We start from the raw sequence: 9,123 nt of genomic DNA on the forward strand, positions 1-9,123 counted from the left end.
CTCCCTCCATCCATATTATGCCTCCATCCATCCATCCCTCCATATTATGCCTCCACCCATCCATCCATCCATCCATCCCTCCATCCATATTATGCCCCCATCCATCCATTCATCCATCCATACCATCCCTCCATCCATATCATTCCTCCCTCCATCCATCCATATCATTCCTCCATCCATCCATCCATCCATCCATCCATCCATCCATATCATCCCTCCCTCCCTCCCTCCCTCCATCCATCCATATCATTCCTCCCTCCATCCATCCATCCATCCATCCATCCATATCATCCCTCCATCCATATTATGCCTCCATCCATCCATCCATCCATATTATGCCTCCATCCATTCATCCATTCATCCATCATCATCCATCATCCATTCATCCATCCATATCATCCCTCCCTCCATCCATATTATGCCTCCATCCATATCATCCCTCCATCCATCCATATCATCCCTCCCTCCATATCATCCCTCCATCCATCCATCCATCCATCCATCTGATCTTTGATCTCATGAAGTACAAAAAACAGCCCTTTTGTTGGTCTTCATTTGCAGTAATGGTCTCATATCTCCTCTGAAGTCAGCCTGACTTTGATGTATTAAACTGGGACGACAGCTCATGTTTCCAGACTCCCCAAAGACGATGAGTCAAACTGACAACCGAGGAAACTGTAACTTTTATCTCATCAGCTGGAGAAACTTTGAGCAGCTCAACATGAATCAGTAGATATGAGAGTGGTCTGATGAAAAATCGTGTTCAGGTCAATGACTGAAAAGGAAACATTTGTCTTGAGGAACATGAACGAATGGAATAAATTTCACTGCAGTAGGTTTTATTTCAGGGTACATCTCAGGTAAGTTAAAGCAGATAACGTGTTTCAGTTGTGTGTCCTGACGTGCAGCTCCAGTGAGTAGAAACACTGCAGACAGTTACACTCAGAGATGAGACACCAAGCAATGATTTTTTAATAAGCGAATGTAGAGCACAAAATTGAGCCAGTAAAACATTTTCATCCAATAAGCTGAATTTTTAAGGAGTGGCTGATGCTTCAAGGCTCCTCAGAGTTTTAGAGGTAGAAACATGATGACCGCAGAAGGAATTTCTTCTACACGTTTAGTTTATCTAATCAGAAATTTGAATTCTGTTCACTGTGAGTTTGCGTGCTCCTTCTTTATTGACATTTTAACTGCTGTCTATAAACAAGAAGAGACCAGAAACTGGAGCGATGAAGTGGATCGATGCGAGTGCTGTGAAATGCAGAGAGGGCTTGCGGAGGAGGAAATGCCACCAAGCTTTCAGAACTCTCTGCAGTCAATAGTTTTTAAAATGCAGCTGCTCATTAACGTGACTTTTATTTATTTTATTGCTTATTATTAATTGAGCTACTATTCCATTCAAAAAGCTTTCTGGATGAACTGCAGTCTGTCCAGTTTGTTGAACTCGGAGAGCGTATCTTGAGAAATAGCTTCATATTTGGAGTTTAGCCTCAACATCTGTGCAGTAAATGGCCTGCATTTGTATAGCGCTTTTCTAGTCCATAGGGCCCCAAAGCGCTTTACACTACATTCAGTCATTCACCCACACATCCACACACAGGTGATGGCAGCTACATTGTAGCCACAGCTGCCCTGGGGTGCACTGACAGAGGCGAGGCTGCCGGACACTGGCGCCACCGGGCCCTCTGACCACCACCAGTAGGCAAACACGGGGTCAGTATCTTGCCCAAGGATATTTGGCATGCAGCCAGGATGCAGCCTGGGATCGAACCACCGACCTTCTGATTAGTGGCTGACCTGCTCTGCCACCTGAGCTACAGCCACCCCAGTACCTGTTCTGCTCCATCTGTACTCCCTCAGAGATCAATTAATTTTATCTGGTCTTTTTCAATACGATCTTTTCTTTGTGGAGTGGGCTCAGAGAGGCATATGCACTGAAATAATTAGGACGTTAATACTGGAGGACACTGAAGGGTCGGTTGTACTGAGGGAAGAAGCCAGACAGCTGGAAGGAGACATCTGGAGAGCCATGAGAAGTTTCCACAGTGTCACCATCTCTGACTGGAGTTTTCAGGGTTAACTGCACAATAATTATCCATCATTAGTCGACATGGCCACCACAGAAGATGACTCCTTGGCAGTGTTCAGCCTCCAGCGGTGCAGCATCAGTAAAGGAGGTAAATGGCTAGAATAATTATTTCTACCTGCTCTTTTTAGTTTCATGGATCACACGTCAAGGAACTCTTCTTTCAGCTTTTAAACATGGAGAACAATGTAGAACAGGAAGTTGTTTAACTTAACCGAACAGTTTGGGTCCTTGAACATTTCACTGTGATGCTGTGGATGTCCACAAACATCAGTGTGCATATTCTCAATGCCAGCCAGCTCTTCTTGGTTCCTGTCCTGTTGGTTTATTCATCCCGGCTCTCCTCACCTCCCTCCTCGTTTCCCTCCGTCCTCTCGGCAGGTTTGGCAGTAATGAAGAGGACGCTGTGGGCCCTGCTGATGCATTTCCTTCCCTGGTTTGGGATTTAATAACAAGGGCTTTACAAACAGGCTGGAGTCAGTGGGGCAGCCAATGTTTTTATAATGAGCGAGCAGAAGAAGAGAAAAACGTGACATCCTATTATATCTGGACAGAAAGAGACAGAGAGAAAGAGAGAGAAGCGACGATGAATGAGACATGAGGAGAAGCAAGAAATAATGAGAGATGTAAAAGCGAGCCGAGGAAAGGACAAAATGCTCAAATTAATTCTGACATGTTAGTTTAATTAGTTACATTGGCGGGAGGGAAGTAAATCTACAGTGACTCCATCTCAGGTTTCTAAATAAGCAGCCTATGGATTCTTTATTAGAGGAAATTTCCACCACAAAGAGATTGTCTTTCAGGGCTTTATTTTCACACATGCGAGCAGCCATCAATAAAATGCCTCTCCCTCCACAGCTGCCACTGTTGGCGCTGTGAAAAAACACACGTCTTATCATGTTTTCTGTGGCTGTGTTGTTGAGACACACTCAGTCAGACTGTTTCACTGTGGGTGGTTACAGAAGTAGGTCAGGTTAAGAAAGGTTACATTTAATCCTCACAGATTTTCCATTAAAGGGATTTATTACTGCGTTTTCCTGCTAACACATTTCAGAGGGCCTGTGTACCTGGCGTCTAAATCTTTCCAATTTAGTGTTAGTTTAGTGTGAGCTACCTGTCTCAGTATTTCCATTCATCACTATATCAAGGCCCCGACACCGCAGCATGGAACGGAACTCCTCAAAGTATTTGATGCTATGGGACTGGGATAAGCAAAAGAAAATGAATCCATGGATGGATGGATGTGTAACCCGTTCATGTGTTACGCCTGTTGTTCTTGCGTTGTGTTCTGGCGTGAAAGTAAGAGGCAGGAGACAGTACTGGGTCTTTGGCTCTTTACTGCACATCTGCAACACAGAAACATGTGTCTGATCTGTGTGTGTCACGCGACTGCCAGTACACCTCTCCTCCGGCCATGCTGAAAGGAGCTGTGCCTGCAGCTTCATTAACACTACAATAATATAATGAATCAAATACAACAAATTAACTTAAGCTCTCAAAAACAAAAAGCACAAAATAAATAATATGTCACTGAAAAATCAAAAACAACTTATAAGAACAATAAACAAAATAATTCAAAAACAAATAAACAGTCAGATAAATACAATTCAATCACCAGGACCTGATATTCTAGTGCTTATAGTTCAAACATTATACTTCAGTACAATTATATTAATAACCGCCATCTAACAGGCAATACAACACTGTACTTATAAAAACAATGAATGAAAGACAGCATCTCCATGTAACACCCGTCCCACGTTCTATTGAGAGGGGCCCTGGCTTCCTGTTGTTACTTTCCTATTGATACTCCCTTTTTAATGCTTATGGTATAATATATGCAATAAAACTACGCTATATGGAAATAAATCACACACAAGCAGGTTAATTATAAAGTTAACTCCACTTTAGTGAATGCTTAATTAACAACACAAAAGAAAATAAGTAAAATCAATAAAGTTTGTTAAACAATGGTAAGGTGTCTACCTCAACAGAAACAAAATAATCAAATAATATTGTGGGCCCACACGCACTCTCACCAACACACACACACCTCAAGTGCTACAGTCTTTCTGCTAGCAAACCCCTCGTTGCAGGCCTGAGTCGTGGCTCGGGTGCGTTGGGACCTAAAACAATATGGTCGCTTCACTTGTTGCCAAGCAGTAAAAATAAAAAGCACGTGCAAACAACAGTACTCACACCTCCAGGCAGTTCACGGGGATAGCGGGGAAACTGGGTCACGGCTACCAGCAGGCCGCGGCAGCAGCACTCACAGTCGTCCTTTCCACGTGCTCCCACGTGAACACATAACTTCAGCACACCAGCAGACGGGACCTCTCTGACACGCCAGCAAGACGTCCGTCTCCTCCTACTGAATCACACAACCCCGCTAAATGCCAGTTCACATGCGATAACATTCAATCTTAGCATTAGCTTAATAAATAAAAACAGAGCAGAACAAGAGTGTCTCTACCCGATCCGTACCGGAAACCTGATCCGTACCCCGCATGCATGAAAGGTTTCTACTTCCGGTCGTAGCGTTTTACGATAGTTACAGGTCAGAGTATCTGTTAAGATGTTAAGAATAACAAGTATCTCTTAAAATGTTTGCAATAATGAAGCATTTCAATATAATGTAGACAAAAACGAAAAATAAAAAGATAGTGACAGATCAGGACTCTCGATCCTTACTGCGCATGTGCAAAGTCTGACCGTACAAATCGGGTCTACCCGATCCGTACCGCGCATGTGCAGATGTTTTCTTCTTCTTCTGTTCGTTTAATGGCAGTGTACTCCCCAGTGTACGAGGATACCGCCACCTGCTGACCGAGCGAATAAACCCTATTATAAACTGAATTATCGTCATTACAAACGTGTGTTAAATCTGATTTAGTGATAGTCGAGTGTGTTTATGCTTGTCTGTGAGGAGAGGATTGTTGGAATAGTGATGATGATGTGCGCCATCACTGTCAATTGTCAGTAAACACTTCATCTGGCTGATGAATCTACACGTGAGATATTACAAAATCTGTATTATTAACTCTGTAATTAGGCGCCATTCTTCTTATTTTACGGCGCTGTTGTTCAGTCGGGGGACGCTCTCTGTTGAGGAGAAAAGCATGAATTTCTTTGTATACGGATTATCCATTGTTTAAATGTCCCGGGCAGTCGAAAAGGAGGCAGGGCTGTTGAGAAATGCTAGGAGCTAACTGGGCGCTAACCGTATCATTCAAATATATTGAATGTCGCAATGTTGGCAAAGAGAGGAAGTGACGTAAGATTTGTGCATGCGGGGTACCGATCGGGTTTCCGGTACGGATCGGGTAGTGACAAAGGTCGTGTCCAAATTCATGGGCTGCATCTTCCCTAGGACCCGGCCTTCGCGGTCTACGTGGGCCGGGTCCTCAGAAGGTCGGGTAGGCCAGAAGTAAACCGCCGTGAAATTGGATGGTCTAGCCTTCAGATTAGCGTCAGCGCTGTCTCGGTGGAGTTTAATAAACTCAGCCGTCTGCTCCTTGCTATCTAAAATATAACAGGACACTGGTGTAAATTCTCGACTGTCTCATACTTATGTTTAATCAGGTTTCTGTTTGACGTTTAGTCAGCTGTGTAAAAACCAAGGAGGAACCAACCTGGGGGATTAATAAAGTTTTATTTTATAATCTAATCTAATAACTTTAATCTCAGCCAAACCGATTTACTCACGAACAAACAAAACACTGAAAAAAGCCCAACAATAACATCTGTAGGTTGTCTAAGTGACTTATATATTACGTTTAACCCGAGTAGCGAAAGTCCGCGATGATCTGAAAATGATGTGCCGGGAGTTGTGCCGTTCTCGGCCGCATCAGTAACCCTCGAGCTCCCGGCTAGCTATCGAGCTGGTGGGTAGCAGACGTCTCCGAAAACGTCGAAGCACTTTTGCAAATATGCGATATCTTGATAAACCGAGCAGATATTTGATGTTTACACAGCTACTTTCTCGCCTGAAAATATGTTCAAAGTTTATTTTGTGACCCAGAAACATTAGTAAGAGTAATTTTAAAACTTAGTAGCGGCCGCCATTGCTGGAAACTGGAGTTTGGCTGGGCCGCGCTATGAATTCTGGGATATGGTGGGCCACGAAGGACACACCCGACCCATCCTTCAAATTCGGGGAAATGAAGGACGCATTTGTCGGCCGCATTTGAAGGAGTCGACGAATTGGGACAGCCTTCGGCGCGTTGCTGTGACGTAATCAGTCTACAAATGCGGCCTCAGGAGGAAGCAGCCCATGAATTTGGACACGACCAAAGAGTTTAGCGAATATGCTAGGCTACGATAGCGGCTATGTTAGCAGTTGTGCTAGTGGCTAATCGCGGTTAGCAGTTAGCCCGTTTTACACAATAACATTGGGTTCAAGTGTCAGACAAAATTCACATTTACCTCACAGTAGGGTACAACAGTTCTCGACTCCAGTTAACTATCCGTCAACCCGAAAATACGTCGGTCGCCCTTCTATGAACTCTGCGTTCACTCGACACTGTTCAGCTCTCGTCTCTCTCGCTTCCTGCAGAGTGCACACGGCTCCCCACTTACTCCCACCCCTCTACCTGAGACTACTTCAGGGTTCACTGGAGCTGTAGTACATATCAATACCATATCAAAAATAATGACATAAACCTCAAAATACAAAATACAAATAAAAGGTTGTACATTTAACTGACACACATCACATACTTTGCAGGCATTTGTATACATTAAACATTTGCAATTAACTATCAATATTAATGAACAAATTTAAATAATGAGCTACTTATATAGCCAGGGCTACATACAAAACATGAGAACATCTCCATACCTGCAACACAGAAATATGTGTCTGATCTGTGTGTGTCACGCGACTGCCAGTACACCTCTCCTGAGGAAGGAAAAAAAGAGTGCATGCTGTTAAAAAAAAGACTGCCGCGAGTACGCTCACAAGCCTCTAGCGATCAGGCTAACTTGCCATGCTAGCATTTCAGCTGCGTTCTCGGCTAAAACTCATTATAAGCGTATATTAGTGAACTCCGCCCTCCACAAAACGTATCCCGAATTTGTCTCTTAATAACAAACAAAAACGCGGCGGTTCGGCTGTATTCACATTGCAGCTTGGGATTGGAACAAACTTTAATTAGCTGATAGCAACGTGGCAGTGACTTACCTCCGGCCATGCTGAAAGGAGCTGTGACTAGTGATGTGCGGATCGATCCTGAAATATCGATTCCTCCGATACCAATCATTTATGTTCTAGAATCGATTCTCACATTAAAATATCGATATTTTAGTAATTTAGAGTAAATTTGTAGTTTATCATTAACAGGAACACAGTGGAAAGAAACTATAACATTCGGATTGCCTACATTCAAAGGAACTACTTCCTCTTCCGCCTTTCATAGTCATGTGCGAAATACGGCTGTATAAATGTCTCGCAGCCCCTTGGCGTGCGCACTCACAACAATGGCTGAGCGTAATTGTGCGGATGTATTTTACCTCCACAAACAGCTGAGCCGTGGTTTGCAATAAATGTGGCAAAAAAAGTGAGGTGTTGTGGCCATACTTGCCAACCTTGAGACCTCAGAATTAGGGAGACATTCAAAAGGGCTGTTTGGGCGGATAAATATATTTTACAGGGTTTATTTATCGGATAAAATACGTTAAATGTCACCGTTATTATTGGCCGGCCCGGAAACAGCGGGGGTGTCCAAATTCAGAGGCTGCTTCCACCTGAGGACCGGCCTTCAATCTAAAGAAAGCCGGGTAGTACGTCACGAGCTCCCTCGGTGGAGTGAAACTCTGCCGTCTGCTCCTTGCTGTCTAAAATATAACCGGACACTGACGTAAACTCTTCTGTTTAATCAGTTTTCTGTTTGACGTTTATTCAGCTGTGTGAAAACCCCGGAGGAACCCTCCCGAGGGAATAATAAAGTTTAATTTAATTTAATCTAATCTAATAACTTTAATCTCAGCCAAACCGATTTACTCACGAACAAATAAAACACTGAAAAAGCCAAACAAGAACATTTTTAAGTTATCAAAGTGACTTGTACATCATGTTTAACCCGAGTGGTGAAAGACCGCGGGGGTTTGAAGACGATGTGTCGGTCGGCTCAGATATTTGAAGTTTACACAGCTACATTCTCACCTGAAAATATGTTAAAAGTTTTTTTGCGACCCAGAAAGAGAAATAAGAGTGATATTAAAACTAAGTCGCTGCCGTCATTGTTGGAAACTGGAATTGGCTGGGCCGCGCTATGAATTCTGCGATATGGTTTTTCAACTTTGTTGTCCGGGTGGAAAATCTGGTGAAAGGTGGGATTCTCCCGGAAAAATTGGGAGGGTTGGCATGTATGGTTGTGGCAACATCACTAACCTTGTCAAACACCTCAGAGTAAATCATATCACAAAATATGACGAGCGTATGTTGAGGCGAACTGAAGAGGAGGAGAGGGACAGGTGCTGCTAGGGTGAGAGTCTCTCACGGAGTCCTTTAGTCCTCCAGGCAGGCAAGGTGTTCAAATAGCACACAACTTTAGTTTTTTTATTTCTATATGATGAACTCTGCATTATTAAGTGATAAGAAGAAGGTATTCTGATGTCCTGTAATCATTATGACGCTATAATTTGAGATACAATAAATAAAATCCGTTTTGTACAAAGTATCGGTATCGGATCAGTATCGTCGATACCACCCTGAATATTACTTGGTATCGGATCGGAAAGGAAATCAGTGGTATCGCACATCACTAGCTGTGACCGCCACACATGCACGCGCCTACGTCACCACGCAGCGCACACACACACGAACGGAGACAGACTCAGATCACACAGGTAGGAGATTGAGATGCAAAAATGACATATTTAATCCAAAACAAATGTGTTTTGGGTGAAATTCACAAGTATTTAACACATATGTTACAGATGGATGGATGGATGGATGCATGGATGATGGATGGATGGACGGATACATGGATGGATGCATGGATGGATGGATGGATACATGGATGCATGGATGG

General features: G+C 43.4%; 1 long non-coding RNA gene across 1 annotated transcript; it reads right to left on the minus strand.

Moving 5' to 3' along the window:
- Window positions 1–3,174: 3,174 nt before the first annotated feature.
- On the minus strand, window positions 3,175–8,395 carry LOC146551381 (uncharacterized). Its single transcript, XR_014890271.1, has 3 exons — window positions 7,272–8,395; window positions 6,930–6,989; window positions 3,175–4,460 (listed from the first exon to the last, which is right to left on the minus strand). It is a non-coding gene; the product is annotated as an uncharacterized LOC146551381 (long non-coding RNA).
- Between the last annotated feature and the right edge of the window lie 728 nt (window positions 8,396–9,123).

Source organism: Mchenga conophoros, linkage group LG20, assembly GCF_057382185.1.
Source record: "Mchenga conophoros isolate Kocher_MC1m ecotype Shallow Benthic linkage group LG20, M_conophoros_male_GT1.1, whole genome shotgun sequence".
Classification (NCBI taxonomy): Eukaryota; Metazoa; Chordata; class Actinopteri; order Cichliformes; family Cichlidae; genus Mchenga; species Mchenga conophoros.